The following is a 22,346-nucleotide window of genomic DNA, read 5'->3' as shown; positions in this document are numbered from 1 at the left end:
CTGAGACGGAGTTTCGCTCTTGTTACCCAGGCTGGAGTGCAGTGGCGCGATCTCGGCTCACCACAACCTCCGCCTCCTGGGTTCAGGCAATTCTCCGGCCTCAGCCCCCTTAGTAGCTGGGATTACAGGCACGCGCCACCATGCCCAGCTAATTTTTTGTAGTTTTAGTAGAGACGGGGTTTCACCGTGTTGACCAGCATGGTCTAGATCTCTTGACCTCGTGATCCACCCACCTCAGCCTCCCAAAGTGCTGGGATTACAGGCGTGAGCCACCGCGCACGGCTACATGGAAGTTTTTCAAGTCCTTTTTCTGTTACCGATAGATTTTATTTTTGGAGCAGACCTATTTAAACATTGTGAACAGTCAACAGAGCTCAACAATTTAGATATAGAATGAATGTTTCACAACAGAATAAAAGCCATGTATGACAACCCCACAACTAACATCATACTCTATGGTAAAAAGGTGAAAGCTTTTTCTCTAAGATTAGGAACAAGGCAAAGATACCCACTGTTGCTACTTCTGTTCAGCATAATACTGACAATCCAAGATAGGGCATTTAGGCTAAAGAAAGAAAGAAAAGGTATACAAATAGAAAAGAATAAAGTGAAATGGTCTCTGTATACTGACAACATGATATTATAGAAAAATTATTGAAGACTCCACTGAAAAATGTTAGAGCTAATATAAAAATTTAGTAAAGTTGCAGGATACAAAATCAACTTACAAAAAATTGATAGTGTTTCAATACACTAACAAGACTGCCTGACAAAAGTCTCACTTAAAAAAACAGTCCCACTTAAGAAAACAGTCCCACTTACAAAACTATCAAAGGAATAAAATACTGAAGAGTAAATTTACCAAGGAGGTGAAATATCTGTATATTGACGACCATAAAACATTAATGAAAAAAAGATCACAAATAAATGGAAAGATATTCCATATTTGTGGATTGAAAGAATTGATAGTTAAGACGTCCAAACTACCCAAAGCATTTTATAGATTTAGTGCACTACCTATCAAAATTCCAATGTCATTCTTCACAGAAATAGAAAAAAAATCCTAAAATTTGTATGGGACTACAAAAAATCCTGAATAACTGAAGTAACCTTTACCAAAAAGATCAAAGCTGGAGGCATTATACTACTGAATTTCAAAATATATTACAAACCTATAATAATCAAAACAGTATGCTACTGGCATGAAAACAGACACATTGACCAGTGGAATAGGATAGAGAGCCCAGAAATAAACCCACACATTTATGGTGAATTGATTTTTAACAAAGGTGCCAAGATCATACAATGGAGAAAGGACAATCCCTTCAAAATTGGTATTGGAAAAACTGGATGTTCACATACAGAAGAATAAAAATAGACACTTATCTCAAACCTTGTACAAGAATCAACTCAAAGCAGATTCAAGCCTTAAATGTAAGACCTGAAACTATAAAACTATTAAAAGAGAAAATATGGGAGAAGCTCTGTAACATTGATTGGTCTGGGCAATGATTTATTGGATATAACCTCAAAAGCACAAGCACCAAGAGCAAATAAGCATATCACAAACAAATGGAAAGATATCCCACAAATAAATTATCTGTGGATTGAAATTATTAATATTGTTAAAATGTCCATACTACCAAAAGCATTCTATAGATTCAATGTAATACCTACCAAAATTCCAGTGTCATTCTTCACAGAAATAGAAAAAAAAATCCTAACATTTGTATGGAACTGCATGGGAAGCTTCTGCACAGTAGAGTAAACAACAGAGTGAAGACAAAACACATAGATCAGGAGAAAATGTTTGCAATTCATATATCAGATAAGTGGGTAATAGCCAAAACATACAAGGAAATCAAACTACTTAATAAGAAGAAAACAAATAACCGTATTAAAAAGTGAGTAAAGGACACAAATAGACATTTCTCGAAAGAAGAGATACAGGTTGACAACAGATAATGTGAGAAAATATCATCTCTAATTATAAGAGAAATGTAAATTAAAACCACAATGAGAGATTGCCTCACACCTATTAGGTTGGCTATTATCAAAAGATAATAAGTGTTGGCAAGCGCATGGAGAAAAGGGAACCCTCATACACTGTAGGTGGTATTGTGGATTATTAGAGCTGTTTTGGAAAATGGTATGAAGTTTCCTTAGAAAACTAAAAATAGAATTACTGTGAGCTCCAGCAATCTCACGACTAGATATATACCCAAAGGAATTGAAATCAGTATGTTGAAGAGTTGTCTGCACGCCCATATTGATTGTAGTACTATTCACAGTGGTCAAGATATGGAAACAATCTAAGTGTCCATGAATGGATGAATGGATTTTTAAAATGTGGTATATTCACACAGTTGAATACTATTCAGCCTTAAAAAAGGAAATTTGTCCTTTTTGACAACATGAATGAAACTAGAGGACCTTGTCTTAAGTTAAATACGCCAGGCACAAAGAGACAAATACCCAATTGCCTCACTTCTATATGGAATCTAAAACAGTCAAACTCACAGAAGTAGAGAGTAGAACAGTGGTTACCCGGGCCTGGTGGTGTGTGAGTGGTCAGGGAAAGGAGAGACATTGGTCACGAAGTACAAAGTTTCAGTTAGAAGGAATAAGTTCTGGTGTTCTATTGCACAGCACAGTGACTCTAGTTAATAATAACATATATTTCAAAATAGCTAAAAGAGAATTTTTAAATGTTCTCACCCCAAAAACAATTGATTTCAGGTGATGGATATGTTAATTACTCTGATTTAGTCAAAGTAGAATGTATAGATGTATCAAAACATTACATTTTACTTAATAAACATATACAATTGTCAATTTAAAATAAAACTTTTAAAAGGCAATAGAAAATTCAGATAGATTGCTTCTCCTTTTCCCAAAGTACAAATTAACTTTCAATAATTTTTATTAACTTTCTATTAAGCAAACAGTAGAAAATAACGTATTTGTAATCTTGCTTAAATGATAAATTATCCTGTCTTTCCGATACATGGGAAAATAGTCAAGTGATCCAATCTTTTTACAGCTTCTATTGAATCTAGGACAAACCAAAAGCCAAAGGAGGTATCAAAATTAATTCCATGGCTGCTGTTGAGCCATTTCATAAAGATTCTTAAATTTCGAAATATCAAGCAAGACTTGCCTGCCACAGACAAGAGATGAGTGGTTTTAAACTACAGTCATTATCATCATGGCATTAATATATCTATTGGGACCAATTGTCATCTGTCATTTAAATCTTTCTGGTATTTTTATAGGGGAACCCATAAAAAATAAAAATTAAAATCATTGTGGGCTTTTCTACTGAATCTCATTATCAACCTGCACATGTTTATAAGGGATGTAAGAAAGAAATACCTTTTTATAATTTGAAAAAACACATTAGATTTAACTATATTTGTTGGGCAAACCACCATATGATTAAATTTGTTCAAAGCACTGTGGTGGCTACCAAGAAATATGTGACACAGTTTCTGCATTCATGAATCACACTGTGTTTGGGGAAAATAAAATTCAGTTACTTAAAAAATTAGAAGAAAAACACCAAAAACAATAAAAAATAACTGCCAATTTATCTCTTTAAAATTGACGAGTTAACTTTCATTTCCATTATTTCATATAATTGTGACAATAATTTTTTAAAGTATCAAGCACGCTGATTTTCAAAATCGGCAAAATGAGATAAAGAAAGGCAAAATCATATTTACCCAAAGTCATTCAGCAGTCAAGCCAGGACTGGACCTAAGGTGACTTGTAATCTTCTTGAAGGCAGAACTTACATCTGCATGTATGCTAACTGCATAGATTAGAGCCTAGCACACCATAGGCATTGAGTAAATACTTGCTGACTAAATAAATTGGAACCTAAGCTTCATCCAGGGTTATCCAATCAGTATGCAGTTCTTGGATGTATAGAGACTATGCTGTATTTGTCTTGCTTTCCCCATTTTTGGCAGGAATGGCTGGCCTAGAGGGGTTGCTCAATAATGTTAGATCATACGCAAAATAGAAGGGGTTCAAGCCATGTGTTAGAATTGAAGGATTTTCAATAGGCTTACAAAGAAAAAATATTTGAATAGAGTTTTAGAGAGTGGAAGGAAGATGGAAAGTGAGGGAAGAGCATTTTTAGTAGAAAATGATGTAGGGCTAACTATGTCATCCAAAGACTCAAATGTTTTATATTCCAGAGGCTGAAAGAAGAACCAACATGACTGCAAATAAACAAATTAACAGATAAAAGTAAACAATAGGGAAATTATGGCTTGGCTTAATGAATATAGCAAGAGGCAGCAAGTATCTGAGGAGGGGTGTGTGTGTGTGTGTGTGTGTGTGTATTCTTCTTTGTGTATTTATGTGCCATTATATACCATTAGCTTCTGGGTTTCTGCATTAATACATGCCATGTATGTAAGGGCTGTATAAAACACTTTTTCCTATACTATTCAGCAGTGATTTTTTTAAAGTCAGAGATGGCTGCATGTAAATGTTACTAAGTTGTTCCAATCTCTAAAAATCACGTTTAATAACAGTTTGCCAGGCTTTTTATTTATAGAAAGAGGGTGATGTTATAAACACAACCAACAGCTATTTGTCTTTATTTTTTTTAATTTTTATTTTTTTATTATACTTTAAGCTCTGGGGTACATGTGCAGAACGTGCAGGTTTGTTACACAGGTATATATGTGCCATGGTGCTTTGCTGCACCCTTCTTGTTTGTGTTTTGAGAAGGAGTCTCGCTCTGTCACCCAGGCTGGAGTGCAATGGCGGATCTCCGATCACTGCAACCTCCACCTTCCAGGTTCAAGTGATTCTCCTACTTCAGCCTCCCAAGTAGCTGGGACTGCAGCCCCCCACCACCATGGCTGGCTAAGTTTTTGTGTTTTTTTTTTTTTTTTAGTAGAGACAGGGTTTCACTGTGTTAGCCAATCTCCTGACCTCATGATCCACCTGCTTTGGCCTCCCAAAGTGCTGGGATTACAGGTGTGAGCCACAGCACACGGCCAGCTATTTGTCTTTTCAATAAGATATCTTCTGAGAAAAATTTGCAACATTTTAAAGATCCACATTAAATTTAAATTATAAAGATGGACATGTATGTTCTTAAGGTATCCATGCAATATATAGATAGCAATACATGTTTATTCAATTTAAACATGAAAATCCAAAATTAGCATGTCATAATCAAGGGAATTGCTTAATGTTACCTTTCTGAAGAGAAATTACATTAAAATTTTTATTATAAAATCTTATGATAAAATCGGTAGAATTTATTCATAAATTAGAGAAGAAAATAAAACATCTAGCCTAATCCAACCTCCCAAATATAGAAATTGATTTGCAGTTTAGATGATTTTCTTTGATCTTTGGACATATGCCTATTCTTTGCATGATTATGGCTGGAATTGGTGATCATGGAATTGTGTGTGCACACTAATGTGTGTGTGTGTGTGTGTGTGTGTGTGTTTTGCTTAAATCATAGTATTTATTAGTTAAATGTCTGTCTTTTCTGAGGCATACATTTTTTACTAAATGCAATACACTTAGTGTACATTCAATTTTTCAAAACTATTTCAATCCACTCTATGCCAAACTACAAATTGTAATGCCATAGAATTATATTGCATATATTTTATAACTCCAATATACTTATTGGAAGGAGGCAGTGGTGAAACATATGTCATATAGCTGTTAAAAGAGACCTTTGCCAGGTACTTCTAAAGAATATTTTAATTCAGAAGAAAATAATTGCAAAACAGAGAAGGTCTGTGAGAAGAATCTATCTTGAGCACTTAAGCTGAAGCCAAAAGACCAAACAATGACCTCTGAATCATGGGGGTCACCTTGTATCCTCTATCTTTAAAATTAAGCTTATCCTGAAATGTTTGTTAAAGGCAAATGTTATTTCCTGATTGAAATCTTATAATGAATTAGTGCCAGAGACAGAACTTGGATTAAAGAAAAGAAAATGTCTTTTGACTTTCTAGTCCACTATTATCAATATGTTTAGTTTCATAGCTTATCTCTTCTCATTGGAGTCTTAATTCCTTTAAAACTGGAATTTCATCACACTCATCTTTGTATCCCTTAGAATACCAGGTACAATATCATGCACTCAAAAATGTATTGACTTGAATAATTTTCCAGTGCAGTCTACTTATCTACATAAATATTCAATTAGCAGATTAGACATGAAATGGTAACATTATTGAATATTGGCTGCATCTTAATAACTGTACTGTTAGTTCCATTTGCGTAGTCTTTGTTCAACTATTTTACAGTTCAAAGCTTTCTTTTAGACCATAATCCAAACATATTTAAAAAGGAAAAATTAAGTCCTTTGTGGGTATTTTTTACTTTCATAGGAGAAAGTATAATTTAAACCTGTTGGTTGATAAAACAGAAAAAGTATCTCAGGATCCGAGTTTTTCTTTGGGATGCCAATCTGAGCGGTCTGTCTCTTTCTGCTTACAACATACTATGCTTATAAAACTAGACTCCTCAAAATGGAGCACCTGATCCTCTTTGATATGGCTCCTGACTATATGTCCAACTTTATCTTCAGCCATCTTACAGCTTTCATCTTCTCATGAGCCAACATATTAGCTATCTTTCTACTCCTAGAATATCTCAACTTTGCCATTCTAGGAGTTTTCACTTGCTTTCCCATATGCCTGAAATGCATATCCTTGATTAGTCCCATGGGTTACTCTATAGCCCTACAGTTCTTGGATTTAAAGATCCCAGATATTTAAATACCTTGTGAAGGGTGGTGTTTTCTGTCCATCTTACCTAAAGTAGCAGCCCATCAGAGATACTTGCTGTCACACCACCTTTTTCATTTCTTTCACAGCATGCCTCACAATAATGATGATATTCAGTAGCTGTCTTCTAAAACAAAGTATAAATTTCATGAGTACAGTAACCTTTTTCTACCTTTTTCCTGAACATTCACTGTGCAGAAAACAGTGCCCAACAGAAAGTAAATGTCTAGGAAATGATCTCTGAATGAAAAAACAAATATCTACTGAAAAACTGTGACTTTTGAGATCTTAAACAGTAAATTAATTTGAAGAGTGAAGTACTTTTCATTTTTTTTTTTTTTGCATTTTTCTTTTTTCTAAAACCGATGACTGGTTGGTATCCATGTTGCAGGCCAAACTGCATCATTTTTTCAACAATGAAGACTGTGGGACATAGGAAATCAGGAAGTTTTCCAAAGTAGTCATGGGGATAAAAAAAAAAAAAAGAACTTTTTAGACTTATTTTTATTCAAGCAAAAATAACTATATTTTTTACATTTTCTGAATGTAAATAAGTGTCTTATGTGATACCAAATTTTTTTTCATATCTATATGCATTTTAATAATTAGGTTATGTAAAAGTTCATAAATTTAGAAGTTTGTTGGAAAGTTATTTCTAATCTCCTAATAAGTTGAAAGAAAATGATGACTTCAAACAATGTATTGAAACCTTATTAAAAGAAACTGGCCACGTGTGGTGGCTCACACCTCTAACCCCAGCATTTTGGGAGGCCAAGGTGGGTGATCACCTGAGGTCAGGAGTTCAAGACCAGCCTGGCCAACATGGCAACACCCTGTTTCTACTAAAAATACAAAAATCAGCTGGGCGTTGGCCTGTAATCCCAACTACTCAGGAGGCTGAGGCAGGAGAATCACTTGAATCCAGGAGGTAGAGGTTGCAGTGAGCTGAGATTGCGCCATTGCACTCCAGCCTGGGTGGCAAGAGCAAAACTACATCTTAGAAAAAAAGAGAGAGAGAGAAACTGTAGGAGACCAAAAAAAGAAAGAAAGAAAGAAAAAAGGAAGAATAGCAGGAGTCTGTTTTATATGAATGTCATTGAGCTTAACAGACCTAGAGGTTGAACTTTGAAGGGTTTTAACTATATATGTGCTTCTCAATCTATCTCAAGTATCTATTTTATTCAGAGGAAAATCAGTGAGAATAATTTCTTATAAGGAAATTTGTGATCTTAATACACAGTGTTACATATTGACAACATTTCATTAAAATTATAAGTACTTATTGCTTTCCTTTCAGAGTATCATATCTGTGCCACTTCTATCTATATAGCCTTTGCAATTATAATTTATATTTACCAATTTTTCTTTTTAATATGGTATAAGGTACGAATGATTACTAACTTTATTTTGTCTCGGTGGAGGAACTGTGTCATCAATAGTATATTTGAGCTACTGTAGGACTGATATACTCCTTCTATGAAGAGTACAACTAAATGTCTTATGGGTCTTGGTATTTTCCTAAGAAGTACAATTTTATAGAAAAAAACTTATTTTCTGGTAAATAAAAAGAGAAAATATGAGGAACAAAGTTGATAGCCTTCAACTTTCAATTATTCCCTTTAAAGCTCATATTTTATTTTGGATTATGCTATGGTGAATGCACACAAATCCCACTTTTCAAATGGAATAATTTATTTTCTTAATGTTTATCTTTCAACCTAAAATAATTTTTTTCATACCTGCATTTGAAACTTCAAACAAAATTCTCAGAATAATGAAAAACTACTACTACATTTTAACTTAAATGTGGAACTGTGATTATAGACATTTCTGCAAGCAAGTCATTCAAACACCACTTTTCCTATGTCATATTTTAAACACCACTGTAGATTTCTTATTTTGAACATGGTATTTGACTTCGGCTTCTATCTAAGTTAGAGGAACAGTAATTAGATGTACCTTCCTGCTTAAAACAATAACAAGCAACAATAAAAACCAACAGAATGTATGAAACAAGTATTTTTTAAAAAACACTAAACACTAGGCAGTGAAGTACAAGGATCCCAATCTCTCTGCAGATTGGGATCTACAGTGGGACCCAATATTCAACATTCTTAAAGAAAGAATTTTCAATCCAGAATGTTATATCCAGCTAAACCAAGCTTCATAAGTGAGAAAGAAATAAAATCTTTTACAGACAAGCAAATACTGAGGGATTTCATCACCACCAGGACTGTCTTACAAGAATTCCTGAAGGAAGCACTAAATATGGAAAGGAAAAACCAGTACCAGTCACTGGAAAAACATACGAAATTTTAAAGACCATCGACACTATGAAGAAAGTGCATCAACTAACGGGCAAAATAACTATCTAGCATCATAATGACAGGATCAAATTCACACATAACAATATGAACCTTAAATGTAAATGGTCTAAATGCCCCAATTAAAAGACACAGACTGGGCTGGGCACGGTAGCTCACGCCTGTAATCCCAGCACTTTGGGAGGCCGAGACGGGTAGATCACGAGGTCAAGAGATCAAGACCATCCTGGTCAACATGGAGAAATCCTGTCTCTAGTGAAAATACAAAAATTAGCTGGGCATGGTGGCGCACGCCTGTAGTCCCAGCTATTCAGGAGGCTGAGGCAGGAGAATTGCTTGAACCCAGGAGACAGAGGTTGCGGTGAGCCGAGATGGCACCATTGCACTCCAGCCTGGGTAACAAGAGCGAAACTCTGTCTCAAAAAAAAAAAAAAAGAAAAGAAAAGAAAAGACACAGACTGGCAAACTGGACAAAGAGTCAAGACCCATCAGTGTGCTGTATTCAGGAGATCCATCTCACATGCAAAGGCACACATAGGCTCAAAATAAAAGGATGAAGGAATATTTACCAAATGAATAGAAAGGAAAAAAAAAAAACAGGGTTGAAATCCTGGTCTCTGATAAAACAGACTTTAATCCAACAAAGATCAAAAAAGACAAAGAAGAGCATTACCTAATGCTAAAGGGAACAATGCAACAAGAAGAGCCAACTGTCCTAAATATATATGAACTCGATACAGGAGCACCCAGATTCATAAAGCAAGTTCTTAATGACCTACAAAGAGACTTAGACTCTCATACAATAATCGTGGGAGACTTTAACACCCACTGTCAATATTAGACTGGTCGGCAAGACAGAAAATTAACAAAGATATTCAGGACTTGAACTCATCCCTGGACCAAGTAGACCTAATAGACATATACAGAACTTACCATCCCAAATCAACAGAATATACATTCTTCTCAGCACCACATCTCACCTACTCTAAAATTGACCACATAATTGGAAGTAAAACACTCCTCACAAATGCGAAAGAACTGAAATCATAACAGTTTCTGAGACCACAGGACAATCAAATGAGAACTCAGGATTAAGAAACTCACTCAAAATCACACAACTACACGGAAACTGAACAACCTGCTCCTTAATGACTACAGGGTAGATAACAAAATTAAGGCAGGAAATAAAGATGTTCTTTGAAACTAGCGAGAACAAAGACACAATGTACCAGAATCTCTGGGACACAACTAAAGCAGTATTTACAGGGAAATTGATAACACTAAATGCCCACAGGAGAAAGCAGGAAAGAACTAAAATTGACACTCACAATTAAAAGAACTAGAGAAGCAAGAATGAACAAATTCAAAAGCTAGCAGAAGTACAGAAATAACTAAGATCAGAGCAAAATTGAAGTAAATAGAGACACAAAAAACCCTTCAAAAAATTAATGAACCCAGGAACTGATTTTTTTTTAAAAGATCAGCAAAATAGACTGCTAGCCAGACTAATAAAGAAGCAAATAGAGAACAATCGAATAAAGACAATAAAAATTTGTAAAGGGAATATCAACACTAATCCCACAGAGATACAAACTATCACCAGATAATATTATAAACACCTCTATGCAAATAAACTAGAAAATCTAGAAGAAATGGATCAATTCCTGGCCACATACACCTTCACAAGACTAAACTAGGAAGAAGTTGAATTCCTGAATAGACCAATAACAAGTTCTGAATTGAGGCAGTAATTAATAGCTTACCCACCAAAAAAAAAAAAAAAAAAAAAAAAAGCCCAGGACCAGATGGATTCACAGCTGAATTCTGCCAGAGGTACAAAGAGGAGCTAGTACCATTCCTTCTGAAACTATTCCAAAAATAGAAAAAGAGGGACTCCTCCCTAACTCATTTTATGAGGCCAGCATCATCCTGATACCACAACCTGGCAGAGACACAACAAAAAAAAGGAAAGTTTCAGGCCAATATCCCTGATAAATATCCATGCAAAAATAATAAAATACTGGTAAACCAAATCCAGTAGCACATTAAAAAGTTTGTCCACCATGATCAAGTCGGCTTCATCCCCGGAATGCAAGGCTGGTTCAACATGCACAAATCAATAAACATAATCCATCACATAAACAGAACCAGTGACAAAAAACACATGATGATCTCAATAGATGCAGAAAAGGCCTTCAGCAAAATTCAATACCCCTTCATGCTAAAAGCCCTCAGTAAAGTAGGTACTGATGAAATAGATCTCAAAATAATAAGAGCTATTTATGACAAACCCACAGCCAATATCATACTGAATAGGTAAAAGCTGGAAGCATTCCCTTTGAAAATTGGCACAAGACAAGGATGTCCTCTCTCACCACTCCTATTCAACATAGTATTGGAAGTTCTGGCCAGGGCAATCAGGCAAGAAAAAGAAATAAAGCGTATTCAAATAGGAAGAGAGGAAATCAAATTGTCTCTGTTTGCAGATGAAATGATTGTATATTTAGAAAACCGCATAAATCTCAGCCCAAAATCTCCTTAAGCCGATAAGCAAGTTCAGCAAAGTCTCAGGACACAAAATCAGTATGCAAAAATCACAAGCATTCCTATACACTAATAATGTGGAAACAGAGAGCCAAATCTTGAGTGAACTCCTATTCACAATTGCTACAAAGAGAATAAAATACCTAGGAATACAACTTAGGAGGGATGTGAAGGACCTCTTCAAGGAGAACTATAAACCACTGCTCATGAAAATAAGAGAAGACACAAACAAATGGAAAAACATTCCATGCTCATGGGTAGGAAGAATCAATATCATGAAAATGGCCATATTGCCCAAAGTAATTCATAGATTCAGTGCTATCCCCAACAAACTACCATTGACTTTCTTCACAGAATTAGAAAAAAAAAAAAAGCTACTTTAAATTTCATATGAAACCAAAAAAAAGCTCATATAGCCAAGACAGTCCTAAGCAAAAAGGGCAAAGATGGAGGTATAACACTACCTGACTTCAAACTATACTACAAGGCTACAGTAACCAAAACAGCATGATTCCAGTACCAAAACAGATATATAGATGAGTAAAACAGAACAGAGGCCTCAGAGATAATGCCACACATCTACAACCATCTGATCTTTGACAAACCTGACAAAAACAAGTAATGGGGAAAGGATTTCCTATTTAATAAATGATATTGGGAAAACTGGCTAGCTATATGCAGAAAACTGAAACTGGACCCTTTCCTTACACCTTATACAAAAATTAACTCAAAATGGATTGAAGACTTAAATATAAGACCTAAAATTATAAAAACCCTCGAAGAAAACCTAGGCAATACAATTCAGGACATAGGCATGGGCAAAGACTTCATGACTAAAACACCAAATGCAATTGCAACAAAAGCCAAAATTGACAAATGGGATCTAATTAAACTTGAGAGCTTCTGCATGGCAAAAGAAACTGTCATCAGAGTGAACAGGCAGCCTACAGAATGGGAGAAAATTTTTGCAATCTATCCATCTGACAAAGGGCTAATATCCAGAATCTACAAGGAACTTAAAGAAATTTACAAGAAAGAAAAAAACATCAAAAAGTGGGAGAAGTATATGAACAAATGCTTCTCAAAAGAAAACATTTTTGTGACCAAAAAACATATGAAAAAAGCTCATCATCACTGGTCATTAGAGAAAAGGAAATCAAAACCATAATGAGATACCATCTCACACCGGTTAGAATGGCAATCATAAAAATCAGGAAACAACAGATGCTGGAGAGGATGTGGAGAAATAGGAACACTTTTACACTGTTGCTGGGAACATAAATTAGTTCAACCATTGTGGAAGACAGTGTGGCAATTCCTCAAGAATCTATAACCAGAAATACCATTTGACCCAGCAATCCCATTACTGGGTATATACCCAAAGATTATAAATCAATCTACTGTAAAGACACATGCACACATATGTTTACTGCAGCACTGTTCACAATAGCAAAGACTTGGAACCAACCCAAATGGCCATCAATGATAGACTGAATAAAGAAAATGTGGCATATATACACCATGGAATAGTATGCAGCCATAAAAAAGAAACTGAGTAGAGTTCATGTCCTTCACAGGGACATGGATGAAGCTAGAAACCATAATTCTCAACAAATTAACACAAGAACAGAAAACCAAACATGGTGTTTTCTGACTCAGTGAGAGTTGAACATGGACAGAGGGAGGGGAATATTATGCACTAGGGCCTATCGGGGGTGGGGGACTAGAGAAGGGATAGCATTAGGAGAAATACTTAATGCAGATGACGGGTTGATGGGTGCAGCAAACCACCATGGCACATATATACCTATGCAACAAACCTGCATGTTCTGCACATGTATCTCAGAACTTAAAGTATAGTAAATAAATAGAAAACAAACAAACAAAGAGACCCTACATTTGCATCATCTTTCTGCTTTGAGAGAATTTCTAAGCCACAACTCAAGAAAGGAGAGTCCAGGTAAAAATTAGTGAATTCTATAAGGTAAGGAAATGAAAATGTGAGTACAGGGATTGCAAGGCTTTTGGAATTCACAGAATAGAGATGTGGAGAGGAGATAGATACACAAAGAACCCAAAGATTTGTATAAGATACCCCTCAAGTATTCACCAGAATACTGATCAGGACATGCATATGAGGGAACTGATTGACATATATAGTACATTCCATCCATCAAAAGCATAAAACATATTCAAGTATACATGAAACATTGATCAAGATATATAATATACTAAATCATAAAGTAAGTCTTAGTGAATTTTGGAAGATTCAACTCACACAATGTATTTCTCTAACTAAAACAGGATAGAATTAAAATTCAATCAGTCCCCAAACATTTGAAAATCCAAAAACCCATGGGTCACAGAAGAAATAGAAAGAGGAATAAAAAAGTATTTTTAACTGAACGACAATGAAAATACAAACATATCAAAAGCTAAGAAATGATGCTAAAGCAGTTCTTAGGAATTTCTAATACAATATGCTAACATTACTAAAAACAAGATGTCTTGAATTAATGACACCAACTAGCACTTTAAGAAATCAGAAGAGGCCGGGCGCGGTGGCTCAAGCCTGTAATCCCAGCACTTTGGGAGGCCGAGGCGGGTGGATCACGAGGTCAAGAGATCGAGACCATCCTGGTCAACACGGTGAAACCCCGTCTCTACTAAAAATACAAAAAATTAGCTGGGCATGGTGGTGCGTGCCTGTAATCCCAGCTACTCAGGAGGCTGAGGCAGGAGAATTGCCTGAACCCAGGAGACGGGAGGTTGCGGTGAGCTGAGATCGCGCCATTGCACTCCAGCCTGGGTAACATGAGTGAAACTCCGTCTCAAAAAAAAAAAAAAAAAAAAAAAAAAAAAAAGAAAAAAGAAATCAGAAGACATGAAAATTAACTCAAAGTAGCAAAAAGGAAAGTATAAATACCAGGACATAAATCATGATCGAATAGAGATCATGTAAGTAATGCAATGTTGGTTTAATATTTGAAATAAGGCAATGTGATTCACCATGCAAACTAAAAAAAATGAAGAAGACATTAATAGAGAGGTCTACTTGTTCATCAACAGAAAACACAAAATGATTAAGATGTCGGTTCTCCCCAAACTTATCTGTAGATTAAATGCAATGCCAGTTCAAATCCTAGCAGACTTAATTGAACAGATTTTCAAGCTGATTTTAAAACTCATGTGAAAATAAGTATAGAATCACTAAAACAACTTTGAAAAAGGACAAAGCTGGAGTAGTAAAACTATCTGCTCTCAAGGTTTATTATGATGCTACAATAATCAAGACTCTACTGGATTGACATAAAGAAATAACTTGGTCAAAGAAACAGAGTGGAGATTCCAGAAATAGACACACAAACATATGGGCAACTCTTGTTGTTTTTGTTTATCATCTTTCTGAAAAATCCTCATAGAAAATTGTTTGGTTTAGCTCTCAGCAGCCCATTCCTGATGTCTGAGGAAGCTTGCCTTCTTTTGAGCTACCTGATCTTTCTTCTGAGCAAGTGACATTTTGGGATGGTTCTACCTCTTTTTAACTTCTTTCTTGGGTGCCTTTTTATAGACTCGATTCTCTCATACAGCAGCATGAGCTTTCTTATACATCTCCTCCGCGTCTGGAGTTGCTGTTCTTTATGTGTTGAGAGAACTGTTTCTTGTAAGCATCTTCATCTTCCTCCATTTAGTAGCACATGTAATCTACAACATTCTGGCCCATGGTGTGCTTCCAGTGTACTTCTGCATTAAATTCTTCGTTTTCAGAATTATAGCCAGGGACGTATTTTGTACTGTGAGGGAGAGACAAACCTCCCTTCACAGCTCCCTTCAGAGCGCCAAAAACTTGATTGCCAGTGGTGGTTCTGGCAAGGCCTTCATCTCCAGTCACCCCACTTGGCCTTCATAGGTCTTGTCCATACCAAACCTACTGAGAATCCCGTGGTCCAGCAGCAGGCAGGTACAGTACACTGCAGCGTAATTTGTCAGGTCAACCTTCACAACATGTTTTGGCAGTCTGTGTGCATATGCTCTGAAGACTATCATATTGCCTTCTACACCAGGGTAAGCAATCTGACAAATGATATCTCTGTTTGTTACACTATCATCCTGTATTTGGGTGTTTTCTATTTAGTTTCATCCTGTATCACCAAGCATTTCTGAGCATAGTAATCGTTTTACCCTCCCGTTGTCTTCTAAATTTCACTTGGTATCTCTTAAGGTAGGCCTTATTCTTAACAACTTTAACAAACCCCATCCTGCAGACCAAATGCCCACATCCACAGCTTGGCAGAGACCTCTAGGCCCAGCAGTGCTAGGCAGGGCAAAGGGGGGCAAGTGGTTCCTGATAAAGTTGATGACAGGGAGGAATGGGAACTGTCACACACTCCTGGTGGGAATGTAAAATGGCATGACGCCTACATGTTTGGAAAATCGCTTGACAGTTTTTTAGAAACTTAAATCCATACTCACCATATAGCCATTATACTCCTATGAGAAACAAAATCGTATGTCCATACAAAGACTTGTACCCAAATATTTGTAGAATCTTTATATTCAGTAGTCAAAAACTAGAAATAAATGACCATCATCCAAATTGTGGCATGTCCGTACAATAAAATGTAATTACTGATAAACACAGCATGGATGAATCTAGAAATAATTGTACTGAGTTTTAAAAGCTAGTCAAAAAACAGTCCATATGGTGTGATGCCATTTATATAGAACTAAAAAATAAAGCAAAGTACTCTATATAACTGAAAGCACATCAGTGGCTTCCTGGAGAGGAGACTGCAGTATGTTCTAATCTCTCATTATAAAGGAGAACAAAGACAGTTTCAGAGGTGATGGATATGTTTACTATCTTGATTGTGATAAAGGCTTCAGAAGTATATACCATGTTAAAACATTGAACTGTACACTTTATATGTGTATATTTTATCACAGATCAATTAACACTATTAAAATATGAGTAAAGCACATTTTAAAATATTTAGAAATCCAAAAATAGCATACATTAAACATAAATTATAAACGATATAGATTGAATCCATTATAATAAAATTGATGAAGAAAGTTGATCAGAAAAAAAAAGAAAATGATACTTTACTATGGTCATGATAAATCTAATGAGGAGAAATATTTAATAACACTGATAAACACCAGTGGATTTTGTCCCTGATTCAAATCTGTCATTTCAGTATTTCCTAAGATTAATATTAATTTGTTGTATAAAACATCTGTGTTTAGTCAATAGTATTTCTTCTAAATACAGAGGAAGTTTTATCTGAGAATTGCATGATTTCCTAGCGACCCTGGCTACCTATTCTAACAGGACATCGTTTTCCAGATATATTCTTCTTTATTTTGACTAAGAATGTCAAGAGACACTGTTTTTTAGTGTTTTAATTAATTTTTTCTACAATCTTAGAATGAAAATTTTCTAGCAGAAAAGACCACAGAAACCTTGTAATATATCTCCTCAATATACAAAAGCCAGATTTGAGGTCAATTTAAATGGCTAACTTAGGATATGTGAAGTAATTAGCAACAAGTGCTGAAGCCAGATTTCAAGTCTCATAATATCCAGTCCAAAACTGTGAGACACTATGTAGGTTCCTTAAAGTTGACATATTATGTATGGTAGCGTAAGGGATTTTCTAAATAGGTGGAAGAAGCCTTTACCTTGGACTGACAGATTTGCTGAGAAAAGACAAAAAGGATCACAGCAGGTTCAGATGAAAAATTGACAGGAGCTTCTACCTAACTCCGATACTGAGTCAGCGTGAGATGTACAGATGACAGCCACCAATACTCTAAAAAATTATATATGTAAGAAAAGATGCAGCCTAGCAAATGCATAAAAGTATGTAACTGTGGCAATTATTAGTAATTATTAATAATGGCAGGGCCCACCAGTCTTCTGTCAGTAAATTGATTGTACACAGGTTTACTGCCTGGGCAATTTGTTTATCTTGCCTGAATTATTATCATAATAACATGTGTGTACCAGTCTTCTTAAAAGGGTAAAGATTTGAGTCTCTTCTTGTTAATTTTGTTAATTTATTGTTTAGTAATGGCAGCAGCAACAACAACCACAAAAATAATAGCAAATACTTACAGGGTGTTAAATACATACCCCGTGTTAGTACTGTATAACACTTCACATATTTGCACTCCTTTAAATACTTTAGGTATTTCTAAATACATTACATATCTTAACTCCTTTAATTGCCACAAAGCCTATAAGTTTGATGCTATTTTTACCCCCGATTTACAAATGTGGAAACAGAAAGAAACATTAAGTTGAGGAGTAAGACACACTCTGGAGATAATACTCTAAACTACCTTTTAAAAGTGTAGAATTAGCTTTACAAAAAATAAAAAACAAAAAGCTTGCCACATTAGCCAAAATTGAGAAGAAGGGTTGTATTCCAAACTAATGCTTTCTGCTGATATTGGCAGAATTTTTGCTGCTCTAATAGTTTCTGTTTAATGAGCAAATTGCTTTAAGTACACATATAACACTACAGCACCAAGGATGAGGATATTTAGCCAGTTCCTTTCTCCTCTGTGATAGCTCCAGCTCTGCTTATTTGTACAATAGCACTTTGAATTTAACCTTTAGAAAAACACAAGAAATTAACATTATAAACTTCTTTAAATTGCCAATGAATAAAAGGAGCAATGAAATCAGTAATTTATTAAATAAAACATAATGGAAGCGTTCATTCAGATGTTGTCATGAAAACACTAATTAATAATAAAAACTTATCCTATTGATTTGCGAGCTTTTCAGTTAGGAGACTTCCAGATAACATTGAGAAATAAGCATTGTACATTCTTAAATAGAGATTTCATGAATAGCTCATATCCTTATATAGCAGCCTTCTTTTGGGGGCCAAGTGAATACCTTGCAGGGAATATCCTCTGAAAGAGACTGCTTCATGAGAAAACACAGAAAGATTCTCTTCTAGGTCACTAATAAGGCCTGATTATTTTGTCATGTCATATTGCTCTTCCTTTTCCTCTTTGTCTTCATAAATTGTATCAGTTCTCCAAAACCCAGCTTATCTCATCCCTTTAAGTTCTCCTTTAGTTTGACTTCTTTCTTCTTTGACTTTCCAGAACACTGAGATCTATACATAGCATCTAGCACTAAGTTATATGATATTTCTATTTTTGGTTATTGATTCTAAGTACTAGGCTGAGCATTAATGTTATACACCCTGCTGGTGGTGCATTCTGTCTCATGTTTCTCCACCTCCATAGCACCTATCAAAGAGCCTCAGGCAGGAGACTCTCAGGAGCATTCTGCTCCTTTTGTCTACTAAAAAGAAAAAGTGTATATTCATTCGGAGGTCTTTGCATAGTGCTCTGTTGAGATCTATAGATGCAGAAAGTTAAAAGTCCAGAAAATCAATCATTTTCAACTTACATAATATTGGATATGAAAGTCTTTTAGTTTTTCCAATCTAGTCAGATGTCATTACCAAATTATCTTTTATCCAATAAACTCATTTTTAAGGTTGAATAATGTTCTATGTGTGTGTGCATGCACATTTGTGTATAACCACATTTTCTCTATCCATTCATCCACTGATGGATGCTTAGGTTGATTTCATGTCTTAGCTATGATGAATAGTAGTACTGCAATCAACATGGGAGTGCAAATGTCTCTTTAATATACTGATTTCCTTTCTTTGGATATATCCAAAGAAAGAGATTATTGGCTCTATTATAGATTTATTTTTAATTTTTTGAGGCACTTCCATTCTGTTTTCCATAATGGCTGTACGAATGTACTCTCCCACTGTGTACAAAGGTTCTCTTTCCTCATATTCTGCCAACATGTATCTTTTATTTTTTTGACAATAGACAGTTTAACAGGTGGGAAATGATATCTCATTGTGTTTTTCAGTTGCATTTCCCTGATGATTAGCAATAATAGCACATTTTCATATACCTGTTGGCTATTTGTATGCCTTCCTTGAAAAAATGTCTACTCAGTTCTGTTGTTCATTGTTTAATCAGATTATTTGAGGGTTGTTTTTTTTAAAAAAAATTTTCATTTTATTTTGAGACAGAGTCTCTCTCTGTCATCCAGGCTGGAGTGCAGTGGCAAAATCTCAGCTCACTGCAACCTACAACTCCTGGGTTCAAGCGATTCTCCTGCCTCAACCTCCCAAGTAGCTGGGACTACAGGCTCCTGCCACCATGCCCAGCTAATTTTTTGTATTTTTAGTAGAGACAGGGTTTCACCGTGTTAGCCAGGATGGTCTTGATCTTCTGACTTCATGATCCACCCTCCTTGGCCTCTCAAAATGCTGAGATTACAGGTGTGAGTCACCACGTCTGGCCTTTTTTAACTATTGAGTTGTACCAGTTTCTTATATATTTGGATATTAAGCCTTTATCAGACATAGGGCTTGTAAACATTTTTTCCCAATCCATAAGTTTCTCTTTCATTCTGTTGTTTCATTTGCTGTGCAAATGAAAAACTACTAAAAACTACGAAACTACTAAAATTGCTGGCTGGGCTGTAATCCTAGCACTTTGGGAAGCCGAGGTGGGCGAATCACAAGGTCAGGAGTTCAAGACCAACCTGGCCAACATGGTGAAAACCCATCTCTACTAAAAATACAAAAAATTAGCTGGGCATGGTAGTGGGAGTCTGTAATCTCAGCTACTGGGAGGCTGAGGCAGGAGAATTGCCTGAACCTGAGAGGCAGAGATTGCAGTGAGCCAAGATCCTGCCACTGCACTCCAGCCCAGGTGACAGTGTGAGATGCTGTCTCAAAAAGTAAATAATGAAAAATAAATAAAATTGCTAAAAACAGACGCTTTTTAGTTTGATGGAATCCGACTTGCCTATTTTTGCTTTTGATGCCTGTGCATTCAGGGTCATAGCCAAAATGTCATTGTCCAAACCAATGTTAATTAGCTTTTTCCCTATGTTTTCTTCTAGTAGTTTTATGAGTTCCAGAAATATGTGGAGGTCTTATTCCATTTTGAGTTAATTTTTGTACATCACTTGACATTATGCTAAGTAAGCCAGATACAGAAAGATAAATACTACATTATTTCTATATGGAACCTAAAATAGTGAAACGCAAGAAGCAGAGGGCAGAATGGTGGTTGCTGGGGCGTGGTGAAGGGAGTAAGGGAGATGTTGGTCTGGGGATACAAAGTTTCAGTTATGCAAGATGAATATCTCTGGAGATCTAATGTACAACAGCGTGGCTATATTAACAGTACTGTATTGTATGCCTGAAATTTGCTAAGAGGGTACATCTTAAGTGTTCTCACCCCTTCATACACACACATATACACATACACAGAATCTTCAGGGATCCCAAAAAGTTTATATGAATACTTATCTAATTTATTTCTCCAAAATCCCTGTAAAACCTCAAATACTATAATAAATGACTAAATAGTGTTTTTAAAAAATAACAGACTGGGTGTGGTGGCTCACACCTGTAATCCCAGCGCTTTGTGAGGCCAAGGCAGGCGTATCACTTGAAGCTAAAAGCTGGAGACCAGCCTGGCCAACTGGGCAAAACTCCATCTCTACTAAAAATATAAACATTAGCTGGATGCAGTGGCACAAGCCTGTAATCCTATCTACTTGAGTGGCTGATGCACAAGAATTGCTCGAACCCAGGAGGCAGAGGTTACAGTAAGCCAGTTGTACCACTGCACTCTGGCCTGGGCAACAGGGTGAGACACTGTCTCATAAATAAATAATTAATTAATTAAAATAAAAAAATTACAGTGATAACTTGTTCTGCTATTCTCTGACTGCATTAGAATCACTAAAAAGTTTTGATAGACCTATGAAATTATTAATGCTAATATTAACCCATAATAGGCTAATAGTGGATCACTTTTATGAATCTCATCTTCCTTGTCTCTTAATTTGAATTATAACTGCCATAATGTGTTTTCTAATTATTTTAAATTTACTGAATTGGCTATGAATTAAGACTAAAAAGATATATCTAGAGATTAATACAGTTCTTTGGAAAAGGTGCTTTATTTACATACTTATTTCGGTATAAGAGTCACTACATCTTATAATTACACCGTCAAAAATATAAACCTTACTCACCTTTCCTCCTTGCATATTTAACAATGCCAGAATCATGCATGGCCTGTTACTTTCTAAACCATTTCCTATTGATTATATCCACTGAAATGTTGACATTGAATGATTGCTGAACTCTATCTGTACAAGCACTGAAAGTATTTGAAAGTAGAAATTACTCTTTCAATTTCATTTCTTTTATCTTTTCTAAGAACTTGTCAGTGATTTCTTTCTGTATCCCATTATAGAAATGGCATTATGAAATAAAATATAAGCTGACAGTTTGCAGATTTATTATTATATTTGATATATTCACATTTTAAAGAGTGGTGCTTTGTAGTTAAATGAATCCAAAGAGATTAAATCCCTTTAAAAGTAATCAATCCTCTAAGAGTGGAATTTTCCTGCCAATGCAGCTTGATCAGACCATAATTGGGTGTGGGCTTTCAGCAATTGCAATACTTTTCATCTGCTCATCTATTTGAGGCAGAATTATTTTTTTGAGTCTCAATATCTTAAAATATTGATTTTTCTGTCTAATCATTACAATTGAATACATTCATAGTTGATTTTGATGAAAGTATCAGTATCAATAGAAAATTACATCTT

The 22,346-nt window shown here is 35.4% G+C and overlaps 1 protein-coding gene and 1 pseudogene across 1 annotated transcript in view; one reads left to right on the top strand and one right to left on the bottom strand.

Annotated features, from left to right (window-relative positions):
* The window catches only part of SPAG16 (sperm associated antigen 16), an 818,550-nt gene that overhangs the window by 682,149 nt on the left and 114,055 nt on the right, over positions 1-22,346 (top strand). The gene's annotated exons all lie outside the window — the stretch shown is intronic.
* Positions 14,914-15,913, bottom strand: LOC116551472 (annotated as a pseudogene).

Source organism: Sapajus apella, unplaced genomic scaffold, assembly GCF_009761245.1.
Source record: "Sapajus apella isolate SASKATOON/1434 unplaced genomic scaffold, GSC_monkey_1.0 scaffold10, whole genome shotgun sequence".
Classification (NCBI taxonomy): Eukaryota; Metazoa; Chordata; class Mammalia; order Primates; family Cebidae; genus Sapajus; species Sapajus apella.
This window is presented reverse-complemented; position numbering and strand designations above follow the sequence as displayed.